Source organism: Sciurus carolinensis, chromosome 3, assembly GCF_902686445.1.
Source record: "Sciurus carolinensis chromosome 3, mSciCar1.2, whole genome shotgun sequence".
Classification (NCBI taxonomy): Eukaryota; Metazoa; Chordata; class Mammalia; order Rodentia; family Sciuridae; genus Sciurus; species Sciurus carolinensis.
The window spans coordinates 137,721,992-137,740,106 of record NC_062215.1 but is presented as its reverse complement, the minus strand read 5'-3'; positions in this window follow the sequence as shown (position 1 = coordinate 137,740,106).

Below are 18,115 nucleotides of genomic sequence, written 5' to 3'. Positions count from 1 at the left end.
TTGGTTTACTTTTAAAACTAAATATAGTAATAGTAATAGCTATTAAATAACATTTACTAAGTGTCTTTAATACTCTAAGTGATTTACTTAGATTAACCCATTTAATCATCATAGCCACTCTATGATAACCTGAAGAAACTGAAGCTCTGAAAGGTAAAATAACTTGATCCAGCCCACCATACAGATAATTTTTTGATGCTGAGTTCCTTTTTTTTTAAATTTATTTTTATTGTAAACAAATGGGATACATGTTGTTTCTGTTTGTACATGGAGTAACAGCATACCATTTGCATATTCATACATTTACATGGAGTAATGATGTTTGATTCATTCCGTTATTTTTTTCCTTCCCCCCCACCCCTCCCACCTCTCTTTTCCCTCTATATAGTCCCTCCTTCCTCCATTCTTGCCCCCTCCCACCCCCCATTATGTGTCACCATCCGCTTATCAGTGAGATCATTCGTCTTTTGGATTTTTGAGATTGGCTTATCTCACTTAACATGATATTCTCCAATTTCATTCATTTGCCTGCAAATGCCATAATTTTATTATTCTTTATAGCTGAGTAATATTCCATTGTATATATATACCACAGTTTCTTTATCCATTCATCAATTGAAGGAAATCTAGGTTGGTTCCACAATCTGGCTATTGTGAATTGAGCAGCTATGAACATTGATGTGGCTGTATCTCTGTAGTATGCTGATTTTAAGTCCTTTGGGTATAAGCCGAGGAGTGGGATAGCTGGGTCAAATGGTGGTTCCATTCCAAGCTTTCTGAGGAATCTCCATACTGCTTTCCAGAGTGGCTGCACTAATTTGCAGACCCACCAGCAATGTATGAGTGTACCTTTTTCCCCACATCCTCGCCAACACCTATTGTTGCTTGTATTCTTGATAATCGCCATTCTAATTGGGGTGAGATGGAATCTTAGGGTGGTTTTGATTTGCATTTCTCTTATTACTAGAGATGTTGAACATTTTTCCATATGTTTGTTGATTGCTTGTAGATCTTCTTCTGTGAAGTGTCTGTTCATATCCTTAGCCCATTTGTTGATTGGGTTATTTGTATTCTTCGTGTAGAGTTTTTTGAGTTCTTTATATATTCTGGAAATTAGTGTTCTATCTGAAGTATGAGTGGCAAAGATATTCTCCCACTTTGTAGCTGAGTTCCTTTTATCCAAAAGATAGTTTTTGAATTTCATATCTAATGCAATCCAAAAGCTGCTTTAAAGCTTTACATTTGTTGAAATATTGGCATGAAGAATACACTGTGCTTTCTTGTCACTAAGGGGCTCCTCCATGACCCTAAGGATAGATTTCAGTCTTCTATGATGCCTCTCTATGTTTCTGGAAGGACTTGTTTTCCCATATTTTCGATACCAGCTTTCTGTGAAGGATCAACATGGTTAGTAACAAGGTAGACTCTTTTAGTATCTTGGGGAAATCTGAATCAATATGTCATACAGTCAGAAATCCAACCTCAGAATTAATCTTCAGTTTGCTATTATTTCCTCAAATCTGGGATTTCCGATTTGTTTATATTTCTATTCCAATTACTTTCAGTTGATATCTCTATTCCAATTGCACTCAGGATCTCATCCAACTGCACTTAGAGCTAATTGAAGATCGGATGACCACCTCGGACACCATGCTAAGGCACAATTTCTTCTTACTTGGTGAACTTGTCTGAGCACCAGAATCACTAGGGAATCCTTTACAGACCTGCAGATTCCCAGACCTATACCATAACTTTTAGGGAGTGGATTTAGGAATATGATTCTGATGTCATGTTTGGGACCCACTGATGCCAAGGAAATAATTCTGAGAATAGTCGAGTACTTTGATCCTTACCTTGATGCTTGGCTTCTGTAGGCATTGACTTCCCAAGCTATAGAACGGGGAAACAAATCCAGCTCTGCCCACATTGCAAATTGTTGTCAGGCGTATGCAAAACATTTGTCAAAATGTTTCACTATTAATATTTTAAAGAAAAAGCAACTTATAATAGGTGTTTCTATTCTGCCGGAGAAGTGGAGCTTGCAAAGTACAAGTTTTACAAATGCTTAGTAGGCAGTTTGAATACATGCATATTCATGGGCAGGGAAGTGTGTGTAGTATTGGCTTCCCTGCACCATGACTAGAATTCTTGGGGGGCTCCTGAGATCCAGACTCCCAGCAGAGATCAGCATCTGCCTGACCTTAAAGCTGTGTTGATCTAACCTCTCTAGAACAGAGACCACCCAACAAAGTTCCTAAGCTCTGATTAGATCTAAACCCTAGCCACCAGAACTTCCCTCTTAGAACTCTGAAGCAGACCCACGCTGGTAGTGAACTGATCTGCTCTTTTCAGACAAAACTCCAATTGACAGTACTTCCCATTCCATCCTACCTTATACTGGTGAGAAGGAAAGTTGAAAGCTATTTCAACTAGCTTCAGTTTTAGACCACTTCAGCTGGCAGCTTATTGAGCAATACAAAAATAGGAAGGGGTTAACAACCCCCAGTCCTTGAGTGCTCTCACTTGCTTCCTCCACCTCAGTACATAGCCCCAAGAAGAAAGGGAAAGGACAATTGGGTATAGGCAGTTACCATACAGCCTCACTGGTAGTTTTGTCCACCTCAGTGGAGGTGATTCTTTCATTTTCTTTGAGAATATTTTTTGGCATTCTTGCTGTGCTGTTTGGTTTCATACACACACACACACACACACACACACACACACACACACACAGAATGATGTGTTCTAAGTCCTGAAAGAAAAAGATTGTTGCACAGTACTGCTAGATCCAGCAAAGCTATCCTTTAGAATCAAACAAGAAATAAAGACCTTCCAAGATAAGCAGAAACTAAAAGAATTCATGACTACTAAGCTGGCACTGTAGAAAATACTTAAAGAAATATTTCACACAGAAGAAATAAAAAACTCCAGAACTCACAAATGAGTAGAGCTCATTTTAAGAATAGCTAAGCAAATTAGAAACAGGACCAGATTAAACATTAGAAAAAATTAAAATGCCAGGAATTTATGAACATCCTCTCTATATTAACACTGAATAGAAATGGTCTCAACTCTCCAGTTAAAAGACATAGACTGGGCACAGCAAAGGAAACAGGAGCATGAAGAGAGGGCCTACACAATAGGGGAAAATCTTGGTCAGCTACTTCTCTGATAGGGGATTAATATCCAGAATATACAAAGAAAAATATACAAAATCATCAAACAACAACAACAACAACAACAACAAAACCTAATCAATAAATGGGCAAAGAAACTGAACAGATACTTCACAGAAAAAGAAATGCAAATGGTCAACAAATACATGAAAAAAAGTTCCAACATTCTAGCAATTAGAGAAATGCAAATTAAAACCACTGAGATTCCATCTCACTCCAGTCAGAATGGCAAGGATCAAGAATACAATCAACAATAGATGCTGGCAAGATTGGGGGGGGAAAGGAACAATTGTACATTGTTGGTGGGATTACAAACTAGTACAACCATTCTGGAAAGCAGTTTGGAGATTCCTTCAAACACTAGGTATGAATCTCCATATGATCCAGCTATCCCACTTCTGGATATTTTCCCAGAAGATCTAAAATTGACATACTTTAGTGACATAGTCATATCAATGTTTATAGCAGTACAATTTATAATAGCTAAATTATGGAATAAATTCAGATGCCTGTCAATAGATAAATGGATTAAGAAATTGTGATACACACACACACACACACACAATGGGGTTCTACTTAGCCATTAAAAAGAAAGAATTTATGGCATTTGCTGGTAAATGGAAGGAAACAGTGAATTTTATGCTAAGGGAAATTAGCCAAATTCAGAAACTCAAATGTCAAATATTTTCTCTCATATGTAGAAGCTGGAGTAAAATAAAGGAAAGGGGGAGGGAAGGATAAGATTGCATAAAGAACAAATCAAATATAAATTAATAGCCAAGTGAAAGGATGTCTAGTGGAGTAGGGGAAGGAGAAGAGGGGAGGAAGGGAGGGAAAAAGGAAAGGGAAAGGGGGTGTCATGAGCTAAAATCAATTTCTATGCATGTATGAGTTTGTTGGGATTAACCTAAATACTATGTATAAACATTAGCTCTAAAAAATTAAATAAATGAATGAAAAATATCAGAGCGGGCAATTGGCACAGTTGTGCACAACTGTGATCCCAGTCACTCAGAATGAGGCAGGAGGAGCTGAAGGGCAGCTTTGGCAACTTAGCAAGACCCTGTTTTTTAAAAAAAAAAAAAAAAAGACATAGGTCTGCAGAATGGATTAAAAAAACAAACTCCAACTATATGTTGTTTGAAAGAGACTCACCTTACAGGCAAAAACATTCACAGGGTGGAACTGAAAGGATAGAAACTGACATACTATGCAACTGGAGCCCAAAATAAGGAGGCATATCTAACAAAGTAGACTTCAAGTCAAAATTAATCAGAAGAGACAAAGAAGGTCACTTCATACTGGTAAAGGAAAAAAATCCAAGAAGGATATTACAATAGTGAATATTTATGCTCCAAATGTTGGTGCACCTGATTACATAAAACATATACTACTTGAATTAAAGATTCAGATAGATCCCAGTACAATAATATTAGGTGATTTCAACATACCTGTCTCATCAGTACATAGGTTATTCAGACATAAACTCAATAAAGACTTTCAGATCTGAAAAATATTATAAATCAAAAAACATATCTTTTAGAATATTCCATCCAACAATAGCCAGATACACTTTGTCCTCAGGTGCTCATCGAACCTTCTCCAAAATCAACCATATTTTAGGCCAGAAGGCATCTCTTAAAAATGCAGAGAAATTGATGTAATCCCTTGCAATTTATGGGATCACAATGGAATGAAATTAGAAATTGACACACACACAGAGAAAAACCCAGTGGAAACTATGTAAACATACCGAGTTGAACAACAAAAGTGAACAAACACTTTTGAATGATAAATGGGTGATAGAAGAAATTTGGAGAAATTTTAAAATAATAAAATTTTAAAATAAGAGTGATAGAACATACCAGAACCTCTGGAACATTATGAATGTGTTTCTAGGAGAAAAGTTTATAGCTATGAGTGCCTACATTAGAAAATCGGAAAGATAAAAAACAAAAACCTGAACACATAAGATATATCCCAAATCCTTTGAAAAATAAGAAAAACCTGATTCCAAAGCCAGTGGGAAGGAAATAAGATCAGAGATGATATCAATGAAATAGAGAATAAAAAACAGTACAGAGGATAAATGAAGAGCTGGTTCCTTGAAAAGATAAACAAGATTGATAAGCTAACCAAGAGAGAGAGAAAACCCAAATTAATAAAGTTAGAGATGAAAAAGAAGAAATTACCACTTATATCACAGGAATTCAGAGGATCATTAGGGACTATTTTGACAACTTATACTCCAATAAATTGTAAAAACCTAGAAGAAACAGGTACATTTATAGACACATATGACCTGAAAAAATTGAATCAACAAGACATAGAAAACTTAAACAGACTAATAACTAGCAATGAGATAGAAGCAGTAATAAGACGCCTTCCAACAAAGAAAAGTACAGAACCAGATAGATTCTCAGCTGAATTCTACCAAACCTTTAAAGAAAATCTAATGCCAATGCTCCAAAAATTATTTCATGAAGCCAAAAGAGATAGAACATTTCCAAATTTGTTCTAAGCCAGTATCACCCTTATACCAAAACCAGACAAGGCCTGTCAAGGAAAGAACGCTAGAGACCAATATCCCTGATGCACATAGATGCAAAAATCCTTAATAAAAATCAGCAAATCACAATTTGACAGCATATTAAGGAGATTGTACATCATGACCAAGTTGGTTATATCCCAGAGATTCAAGGATGATTTAACCTATGCAAATAAATAAATGTTATTTATCACATAAACATAATTGAGAATAAAAATCAAATGCTGGAGAGGATGTGGTGAAAAAGGAACAGTTTACACTCTTAGTGAGATTGTAAATTAGTACCACAATATAGAAATCAGTATGGAACTGCCTAAAAGACTAAGAATGGAACTTAGCATATGACCCAGTTATACCACTCCTTGGTTTTTATCCTAAAGAATTAAAGTCAGCATATTATAGTGAGGCATGCATACCTAGCACAATTCAAAATAACCAAGTTATGGAACTAGCCTAGGTGTCTGTCAATGGATGAATGAATAAAGAAAATGTGATATATATATACACTATGGAGTTTTAGTCATAGAGAAGAATGAAATGAAATTGTCATTTGCAGGAAAATGGATGGAACTTGAGAATATTATGTTAAGCTATGTAATCCAAACTCATAAAATAAAGGGCCATATGTTTACCATCATATGTGGAAGCTAGAGAGGAAAAAGGAGAAAAAAAAGGTTGTGGTGGATAACCTCATGAAAATTGAAGAGAGATCAGCAAAGTCAAGGAAAGGGACCAGGAGGAAGGAGGAGAGGAAGGAAAGGGGAGATACTAGAGAATGATACTGGCCAAATTACATTGTTATATTGTGTGCATGTGTGTATATGTAACGAGTCCTATAATTACGTACAACTATCATGCACCAATAAAGATCTGGAAAAATCCTTTCAATTATTCTTCATGATATTAAAGGTCAAGTGTCATCATCATCAACAACAAAAGAAGTCACCCTTGAAAGTACAATAGGGAATTCTCCATACATGTCTACTACCACAACCCCAAACTTTTACAATAAGTCCTGAAGTTGTTTAACAAAGGAAAATATTTTTATTCCATAATTAAGGATAAGACTCAAAACACATTTCATGAGGTTAACAAATTTACTTAGACTGACCCAGAGTAGTCACATTAACCGAAAACTTCTTCAATCATCCCACTTAAGGGTAGCTTTGGAGAAAGCAAAGTACTATGCAGAAAACTGGTGGATACCTACAAGCAGCCAGGAGGCAGGGAAGAGGTTCTATCAAGTAGATTGGAAATATAAATCAGATGCACTAGAGAAATTAATTTTTTTGTCTAATGCCAGCTCCTATTTTGATATTTTACTGCACCTTCTCACATCTGGTGGGAAGTAAAACTATCCTTGAGATATTGCTCAATGAAATAAACATTTGTAAATTTCTTATTTTATGGTTGTTTCATATTTGAGGAAATAAGGGAGGGGGCAGAGAGGATGGCAATCTAATATCTAACTTAGCCTAGAAGTTGTGAACTTGATACATGTCATTTGGCCAGTTCGGTTGAGTCTTAACATTTATCACTGAGTCGTTCTTTCAAGATATCCACTAGTCTCTGGGAAGAAAAGACTGTTTTAAGAAGGTTGTCATTAGTTCTTCTATTTCCCTTTTAGAAATCATGTATGTTCTCTTTAAGGTCACAGATATTTTAGGATTTAAGATATGACACTTTTGGGCAACAGTTGCAAAGCAGTACAGAAGCGCAGTAAAAAAGAATTGCAGGAAGTGGAGCTCTGGCTAACACGAGGCAGAGAGAAGATATGGCTTTGTGTGCTTCAGCCTTCTGCAAGCTTGAGACTCTTCCTATGGACATATCCAGTGACATGTGCCAGATATCGACTTCAGTCTCTTAAAAGACTGCCAACTCATAGTGGTCAAAAACAAACACGCCCAGAACTGAAAACAGCTCAGTCACTGGCTGGAGTTCAGGATTCAGGGGAAAAGTGTTCTGTCAGTTTCATCTTTCTCAACTAGCTTAATAGTTGGTATGCGGGTATTTAGAAAACAAATGTTGGTGTCAAGGTTTCTATTTGTTAGGAAGGAAGGGGAAGAAAGAAATGTGTTAGCTGTGTTTTCTTGGCAAAATGTTTTGCCAGGTTTACAACAGGGACAAAATATCATATGTGGACTGATTTAAGATTCATTGTTTCCTAGATAAAGGACAAAGACCCATGTGTATCCCATGCTTTTTTTTTTTTTTTTTTCAGTTGAAATCAGTGAGGGTTCCAGTAGTGACATGTGAATCACTTCAACCTGAAAGCCGACTATGGCATATGCAGGCACATGTGAGCCCTGATACCACTCCTTCTCTCCCACATACTTGCTTCCAGTTTCTCTGCCAAAAAGGGCATACAAGAACAGCTGGCTCAGCTCTTAATAGTGAGAGGAAAAAAACAACACAGTTTGGTTTTCATTTTTTGCTGACAACTTGTATTTAAACTGATATGTTTAGACATTTTAGATGGCAAAGGTCTTTTAAGTCAGAAAGACAGTCTTTCAGTAACACAGAGAAAGCAATTGAAAACATATTCTTGGGGCTGTCAACCATAGCTCCCATTTTGCTATAAAAAGTTCACATTTCTAGTTTCATGACCAGCGCTTTCCTATTGGAAACATAAAATTTAGGCTTCCCTCTATGTCCATTTCTTCAATTATCACATGATTTTTTTTTATCACTTATATTCATTCTATTTCTAGTAAGTGCAGAAAAGGATCATATTGGAGTCCTGGAAGGTTGCCAATTTTCATCTTTGGTAAAGTGGTTGGCATAGTTTCTAGGATAAAGGAAATTCCTATTTGAAGGGATTCATTTGTTCTCAGACTTTAGTTTGTATCATGTGAGTTGAACCCTGGAATTTGTGTAAGAAATCGCTCTTGAAGGGTAAGAAGTATGGAGAGCTATTTGTAATAGCTTGCTTAAAGGCAGACCTATGAGGAGGAGTAGAAAGGCCAGATCAACCTGCTAGCGAGGGTCTAAGACTGTTCAAACCAGTTGAACGTGCTTTTGAAAGCAGAAAGCACTCAAGTAGAAACTAGGTCCAAAAATAATGACTTTACACAGAGTGAGATGTCATGAATTTTGATCTTCTGACACTGACCCTTTTTGGCAAACGATATACTGTAGAAGTTTGTATGCTAATTAGAAATCAACTATGGATTTTCATATCTAGTTGCAGATTCTTAGCTTAAAAATGAGTTTCAGTAATCTAACATTTTACTTAGTATTACACAGCACAATTCAGTCCTTTTGTTGATAGCTGAAATGTGATGTTTCTCAATAGTCTGTTGACACCTAGGGGCATTTTGAGTTTTGTTGTGTGTAAATATGCATGTCTCTGTGTTTTCTGATGGATGATGATATTTAAAGTTATTTACCCATTCACAAGTGAAATTTTCTATTACAGTTGTCCATAACTGAAAGGTACTTTGATAATCTAGGTCCCAAATCAGTGTGCTTTAAGTCAGGGCCTTGACATATTCTTGGTGATACTTACAAAAGGTCTCTATTCTTATTCAAACACGAAAAAACTATATGATCAAGGGCAAGTGAGTTAAACTTGACACCTAATTTCTCATTCCATAAAACAGGGTTTGTTATACTTATAGGTTAAGTATGTACAATGTTTATAAAGCACTTGGAACTTAGTAGGTACTCAAATAAATTAAATTTGTTCTCTTTCCCCTGAATTCTTGTTCCTTATCCCTGGGGACATATAGAAGGCACAAAACAGATAAGAAGCCTCCAGTTACAGACACAGCTTTCCTTCCTCAAGTAAAAAAAGGTGAAATGGTTTCATCAAGTTGTCAGGTGTCAACTTCTATAAAGCTGTACTTAGTCATGGTATAACTTCAGTTTCATTCAGAAATCTCATCCTTTCAAGTAGACTGTTTTAGTTAATACAGTGTAACCTTAGTGCTTCATATTTTTCTAGCCTTTGGGAGTTGCCTTTCCCATTAACATCCAAACAAAAATTATGCAAATCCCCATTTGGTGCTCACAAGAAATTAAATTTTCCTTTCTGGGTATTTTTGAGAGTTCCTTGAGTCTTGCTCATTTCTGTTGTCATTTATTACTTTTTTATTAATTGAACTACCTCGTCCATTCTTGGTTTTTGGTTGTCACTGACCACATATTCCATGTTGATGATGATAATGATTCTCCTTCCCCCTCCTCCTCCTTCTTCTAAGCACCCAAATGATGACAGAGCTTCTCCATCGTGTCCTAAAGAAGTATTAAGACAGGTGATACTCCTGGGCTCCCCTCCCTTTGCTCCATCAGGTTTCCAGTTGTCTCTCTCTCCCATGGGTCTCAGCTGCCATCCTGCTACAAGGTTCGGCTGCCCTTTAGGTTTGATACATTTTCCCCTGCCTTCATTTCCCCAAATCCTGAAGTCTCATTCCCCTATTATTCCTCTCCAAATGCTCAAAGCATATAGTTAGACCCATATAATATTTTTTTCTCACAACTATGAACTGAAACATCCCATGATTAAATGCCAGTTACAAAAATCTGGATACTAAGTCTGTTAATGTCATTAATGGACAGATTTTAGTCACTATTTCTGCAGCATTAATTTCATCAAATTGGGGTTTGATTGGCAGAAGTGAAGTTGAAAGTTATAGGAGATGCAGGCATATACTTGTGTAATAGAAAATGACCTCTACAGTTCCTTCAAATTCAGATTCCATTCTAGTAGCATCCTTTTAGTATTAAAAACCACACACATTACAATTAAAGTGTCCTCATAATTGAACAGACACTTGACAGAAAAAGAAATACAGAAGGTCAACAAATATATGAAAAAATGTTCAACATCTATTAGTAATTAGAGAAAAGCAAATCAAAACTACTCTAAGATTTCATCTCACTCCAATTAGAATGGCAATTATCAAGGGTACAAGTAACAAAAAATGTTGACCAGGATTGCGGGTAGGATTGCAAATTGATGTAACCACTCTTGAAAGCAATATGGAGATTCCTTAGAAAACTTGGAATGGAACCACCATTATCTCACTCCTTGGCATATACCCAAAGGGCTTAAAATCAGTATACTACAGTGATGCATCCATGTCAATGTTTATAGCAGCTCAATTCACAATAGCTAAACTATGGAACCAACCTAAGTGCCCTTTTCAGCAGATGAATGGATAAAGAAAATATGGTACATATAAACACAATGGAATATTACTCAGCCTTAAAGAAGAATGAAATTATGGCATTTGCTGGTAAATGGATGGAACTGGAGAATATCATGCTAAGTGAAATAAGGCAAACCCCAAAACACCAAAGGCCAAATGTTCTGATATTCAGATGCTGACTTTCACAATAGTCAGCGTGGGGGAGGGGGGAGTGAGTGCAGGTCACCGGATTGGACAGGGGGAAATAGTGGGAAGGAAGAGAGGAATGGGAGAGATAGTAGGATGAATCAGACAGAATTTTCCTATGTTCATAGATGAATATATGACCGGTATAACTCCACATCGTGTATAACCACAAGAATGGGAAGTTATACTCCATGTATGTATGACATGTCAAAATACATTCTACTGTCATGTATAACTAAAAAGAACAAATAAAAAATAAAGTGTCCTTACTTACAAAAATTTAATAATAAAATTATTAAAATTTACATGCTTTCCGTGTAATTTGGTCTCTAATTTTACATAGAAGATTCAGCATGTAGCAACAAAATTAACTTTACCAAAAATTCTCTGTAGGTGTTACTTCTCTTTGCAACTATGAATCTGAAAAAATTATTTTCGTGGGGGGAGTAAGGAAATTGTATATAGTGTTATTTAAATATATAGATTTCAGTAGCAAAGAACTGTGTATGATGTAAAAAAAATTTCCTATTTAATACCTTTGTAATGAGCTAATTTTAAATTAGATTTCATTGAGATCATGAAAGGATATCTCCTTCTATCAGAAAAACAAGCCATATCTCTATGTCTTTTCTTTGGCGGGGGCGGGTCACATCGATAATAATAATTTCCCTGGTTTGATGTTATAAGAAAGAATCTGAAATAAAAGACTTGGATTATAACCCTAGGTCATCCTATAGACATACCCGATGGCGCTTTTCATGTTTAAGTTATGAAAGAGAATTCAGGGGACAACTAGGTCTCACTTCACACTTCAGGTAGCTCAGGTAGTACAAAAACACAACAATTGTCCTCTAGCTCCAAGTTGTGTAGCTTCTTAGAGACAACACACACATAGTGTCTAAGTGTGGGGTAGCAGGGCATGCCCTCCACCTTGGCACTGTGCAGAGTGTACCAAGCATGTGGGGAGAATGGAGAGAAGAAATAAAACTCATTGCTTCTCTTAGTAATGGCAGATTTTACTCTGCCTCATTTACGTGTTTGATTGTTGATTGTTCAGTTATTCTGAAAATAATTTGAGGTTACTAAGTTTCCCCTATCCTTTTCCCTGCCACCCTGCAAAACTATTTTCTTCACTGGCTAGGTTCCTCAAATTAGAAAGTTAAATATTTTATTTTTTATTTGTTGCTTAACTAAAACTTAAATAACTCTGAAATGATAAGAAATAAAGTTTTGTCTGCTATTTATTCATTAAAATGAGTCTATCCCATCATTTCCTGGAATGGATTTTACTGAGGGACTGGGAGACTGGCTTGGAGGGCTTATGTGGGCGGTATACCTTGCGATGGTCAAAGCAAAGGAAAGGGGAGCTCTGGAGGAGTAGCGCAGACCACTGGACATTCTGCCTGAATAGCCTGCCGTGATCTCAGCCTGACTTCTCTCTGATATTTTTAAGAAATGGTAGATGTCTGAACAAGCTTAAAACCTAAATAACAATTACAAGGTGTCACTCCTAGAGCCACACCTTGCTACACATTGTTTAGGAGCCTAAATATTAGTCTGCACAGCTCCATGTATTCAAAGCATTCAAAAGCACATTGTAATGACATATAATGGGGGGTGGGAGGGGTTAGCATTAGGGTTAGGGTTAGGTTTAGGGTTAGGGTTAAGGAGGGGGGCAAGAATGGAGGAAAGGAGGACTGTATAGAGGGAAAAGGGGTGGGAGGGGTGGGGGGGAGAAAAAAAATAACAGAATGAATCAAACAATATTACCCTATGTAAATTTATGATTACACAAATGGTATGCCTTGATTCCATGTACAAACAGAGAAACAACATGTATCCCATTTGTTTACAATAAAAAAAAACCACATTGTATTTTCAGATTACTTAATCACATCATATGATACTTCTTTCTTGGATGATGAGGGTAGATTACCAATGATATGCATATTTTTCTTTATATTGGAAATGTATAAATGTAGTTATGCTTACTGAACTTCCATATTTCTGGGCATTAATTCTCAACCTGGAACTTCATGCGGTATTTGATTACACTCATGATTGATCAGTTAGTTTGTAACTTTATTTCAATTTTGTAGTCTTTATTGAATTTCTTACAAACAAATATAAATGAATATAACCAAGTCAAAAACCAAACTGCCAACCAAATCCTGAGCCTACCATTTAACTGTCAAAAAAGCTGAGGCATTGTAAAATGAACTTTAGGTGATACCAAAGTGAGCTCTTGTGAACCTATCAAAAATTGAAAGAACTCAGTTATGATTCACCTTGATTTTAAGAATTAGTTAAAAAAATATATATATATATATAATTTTTCTCAGTAATGGAAAATGATTGGTACAGTTATGGAGATTAAAAAATGATAGTATATGGAAGACCAATCCCTGATTGAGTTAAGAGAAATTAATCGGGAAAATAATGACTGCAATTGGTTAAGAAAAACTTGGAAAGATTTAGCTAAATTCTTTAGTATGAAAGTTGAATTTATTCCTTTAGTAGTAGTTTCTCCTTCATTTGTACAAAATCACTTTGACTCACTCACTCAAATTACTAAGACCAGATGACCACGCAGAAAATTGAGAGAAAGTGGGTATCAGGGAGGGACAGAGGCATGCATAGATATGCACATGCATTATGGGTCCACTTTAACTGTATCTGCCTGGCTTCTTCTATACTTGTCAGCCTGGGTCAGACAGAGGACCCACCTCTATCATGGGGGCAGAAGACTGTTTGCACCTGAGAACCTTGTTGAGAGGTTTGCTAGTTTCACTTTAGAACATGAGCCCTTATGTTTTTATTTGCAAAGAAATTTTGAAAGAAAAAAATTACGATTGCTTGGTCTTGTTAAAAATAGGTGTGTACAGTGCTAGTTTGTGAGTGGAGGAGATTGAGAATGATGTGTACATACAGTACAGTCCCTCACTCTCAGGTTGTGAATTATATGTAGAATAAGATCCAATATGTAACAGACAGAACAAAATAATACTCAGAAGCTTCAAGATATTTCAAAAGTAAAATAAGTTAGTTTTTGATCCTAGGATGCTTAAGAGTCATGAATACTTGCATATCCTAAAACTAAAGAGATTTAGCCATAAATAGATCAGCTTCCTAAAACTCTGAAGAGACAAAATAGAATACACACACACACACACACACACACACACACACATATACACATATAGACATAGATATATGCATTAGTTTTTTGTATTATTTAAAGTAACTACTAATTAAACAAAATCAAATGAATAGCTATTTTTTCTGTTTAATTTGTTTTTTATTTCATTTAGCTAGCACAGTAAAACTAGGACTCTTTCCAGCAAGTATCCTTCTAGAAACATTTTTATTTATTAAAAATAATTTCACATACTGTGTAGCTCTACTGACCATAAGGAATTTGTTAAAAGGTTTAAACTGTCACCTATGTTGCAAATATTATTATTAATATTAAATTACAGAGTATTAAAATCCATATTGAATTACTAAAATATTAAATGTTCAAAAATCATGGTTACATTAGAGGCCATAATGCATCAGCTTATTTTTCCAATGTAACTTATTTCACTTAGTATTTTACTTCATAATAAAATAACGTAAGATTATTTAATTTGCTTGGGAAAACTGAGACATAGAGTTTTTGATGTTGATACCTTGGCATAAAGTATCCAGAGTTATTAAAATTCTCAGAATGAAGAATATATTCAGAAATCTGACAATGTACAGATTAGGCAAATTCCAAAATTATCTACTTAGTGTTTCAGAGAATATATCAATCCTTCTCTCTAACAAATCATTCTTGCCCTTACACTTGGATTAAATTTGGAGAACTCTCATTTTTAGAAGACAATTTGACTTTTCATTAGCATTTTTAGATGGACTTGCCCATGCTAGGCAAAGATATTTTGAACCTAATAAACAATTAGTCACAATGCATTCCCCTGTACTGAGATATGATTTTTGTTGTTGTTACTGAGTTTTGGTTTGCATCAACAGCTTTGTCCTGAGCTGGTTAGGATCAGAGTTCTGACTTATTTCATTGAACTTAAGCCTGCACAATCCTGTAATTTTGATTCCGTATCTATGTAGAATCAAGGAGCTCATTATTATATTTATTTTTAGGCTATGTACATATAATAATCAGGTTTGTGAAGGGCACAATGAATCATTAGTTATTTTTAAAAAAACAATAATTTATCATGAGTAAATGGGATTTAAGATGTTTTTGTTTTCATAGTTAAACACTGTAGACTGATAAAATAAACAAATATGTTACTCAAGTGGCATTTAAAATATAATTTCATGTCGAGTTGAAAACTGCAAAATATCTCATTATTTGTACTTTGGGGAGTTTTGCCCCAAAATAATGAACTAAGCCAGTTATCTTTGTAATATTACAGAGAAGGTATTAATATTTGTTAGTATTAAATGTATAAGTCAAATCAAATGGTCTTAGAAAAACTCCAACAAAAGGACCCCACAGACGCCAAAACAGTAGGTTCCCGTTTCTTACTGAACAATCTGACCCTGATATTCACCCTACACTCATAACCCAGCCTTATATGCCCACCACACATGCCCATTTTTTCTCAGATCCTTCTTAATTCTTCCTGCTTCATAGAACTTCTTTCTTTTAACCTCCATTGGTTATTGTCTACTTAAAAACACTTTTATGCCAGGCAAGATGGCACACCAGTTGGGAGGCTGAAGCAGGAGAATAGAAATTCAAAGCCAGGTGGAGCAAAACAAGGCACTAAGCAACTCAGTGATACCCTGTCTCTAAATCAATGCAAAAAAGCATTGGGGATGTGGCTCCGTGGCCGAGTGGCCCTGAGTTCAATCCAACACAGGATTTGTGTTGTGAGTACCAACACAAGACAACACATAACAAAACAAACCAAAAACCATTTTTGTTAGCTGTTTTTACTGTTACAAGTGCTTTTGGTGTCAAGTCACAGATCTCTGATGGTGGCTTTAAAGGATAGAGTCTATTTTTTCCACCAGACACAAAATTTGAGAAGAGGTGGCTGACGACACTGTCTCTGCAGCTCAGGGTTGGCAGGACCAGAAGCATTGTGATGCTCTTGTTGGCAAGAAGGCTGCCAGAGGTCCAGGGGCCCTGCAGCACCCAGTGCAGGAGGAAGCAAGAGGCAGGTGCTGGCCACTTGGGTTCCTCATCTCCCAAAGCAAAGCATTTCCTGAGCACCTCCAGCAGACTTCTTGGACCTCACTGACCAAAACTGTCAAATGGCCACATCGAGTTGAGTCTGGAAACTTGGGGAAAGTGATTCTGTACCTTCTTCTGCCTTTATATTAAAGTGTGCTAGAAATCAAAGAAAAACCACCATGGATTAAAATCTGCATTTTAGTCTCCCTGATAACCATGGTGGCTGAGAGAACTCTTACATAGAGAAGTCACTCCACTATTATTGATTGAAATAAATTACAGTTGTCTAATAAATGATTTAAAAAATAAATACGTACTTGGGAACAGATTTCAAAATAAAAATTTACAAACGATCTGTCTTTCAGAATTACACTTTTGGAGGAAATTATTCTGAAAGTAAAGAAAATGAAGAGAGAGATGAGGGAAGTTGATTTTTATTTTCATCAATTGTAAATTATTCTATTTTTAATTTTACATACACATGAAGATGTGTATGTAGTCCTTGATCAGTTTCCCAACAACATTGTCTTCCAATTTTGTCTTCAAGTCCCTTTCTGAGGTGTGTGGAGAGGGTGGGTGGCAGAGGTTGGAGAAGACACATCTGGGAAGGCACTGGAGACTCCAGAGTGTTCCATCCAGGGGGGCATCACCTCCATAATCCCATGGGCAGCGAAGGAAGAGGTGCGCCATTGGTCATGGGCGGCCTGCTGCAGCAGTGGCTGGGTGCCTCACCCCATGTCCCCCAGCCTCTGAACCCCAAATATCCTCCTGGCTGCTGCTAGAGGCCTCCCGGAGAGTGAGCACATGAGCTTTGGGGACAGGACATCTTAAACCACCTCAGGGGGCTACTTACATAAAAGTCAATCAACCATCAAGGAAATAATGTTCTGAATAGACAAATATCTTCTAAAAGATCTTCAGGTAGAGATGATATCCCTGGAGAATTCTACCTCACATTTGAAGAAGAATTAATACCAACTGTATACAAACATTTCCAGGAAGCAGAAACTCAGGGAACAATTTCCAATGTACTTGATGAAGCTGGTATGACCGACCATCAAACCACAAAAGACGCTGCCAGGATAAATCCATCAAGGAAGCCCAAATCGATAGACCAAGGTCCAGCATGAATATAGACACAAATCTCCCTCTGCAAGACACTGGATTAAAAAGCCAACAAAGACATAGTGTGGCGTGGATTCATGTAGGCAATAACATGACAATATTCAACACCTACCGAAGAGCACTTCAGAGAGGTAGGACCAGGGAGTGTTAGGGATCATATTAGATCCCCCAATGACACGTATAGGTTCAAACCTCCACACCAAAGAATGAGGTCTCTCTTGTCAGAAATGACATTGTTAGGATGTAATTACTGAAGATGGGGTTGTAAGAGACTAGGGTGAAATCATGGGTTAGTGTGGCCTGTGTCCCGATATGGAGGCCAGGCCAAGTTTGATTCAGAGTGACATATGCTGTTATATGACTACCTTCTCTCCTGTTAGGTTGATGTGTGTAGTAAAACAAACACCAGAAACACCAATTCCCTTACCTCTCCCTTTGGGTTTGCCCTGTAGGTATTTCTTTGTGGTTCCCATGGGGTTCCATTTCCCACCAGATAGGAACACCACCCTGATGGGAATGTGTGGCAGGGGAACATCACTAGTGCAGAGAAGGCTGCTGCTGGGCCTCGCCATGCCCACCCCTCAGTCAGTGATGTCACAATGTCACATGTGCACACAGTGTGTTCAATAACAGAACAGAGTGGGGGTTTTCTGCTACATTATTCTCTACCTTATAGAAAACAAGTGGCACTAGCTTTTATAATTGTCACAGATGTGCCTTACCAGAGATCCTTCTGTCTTAT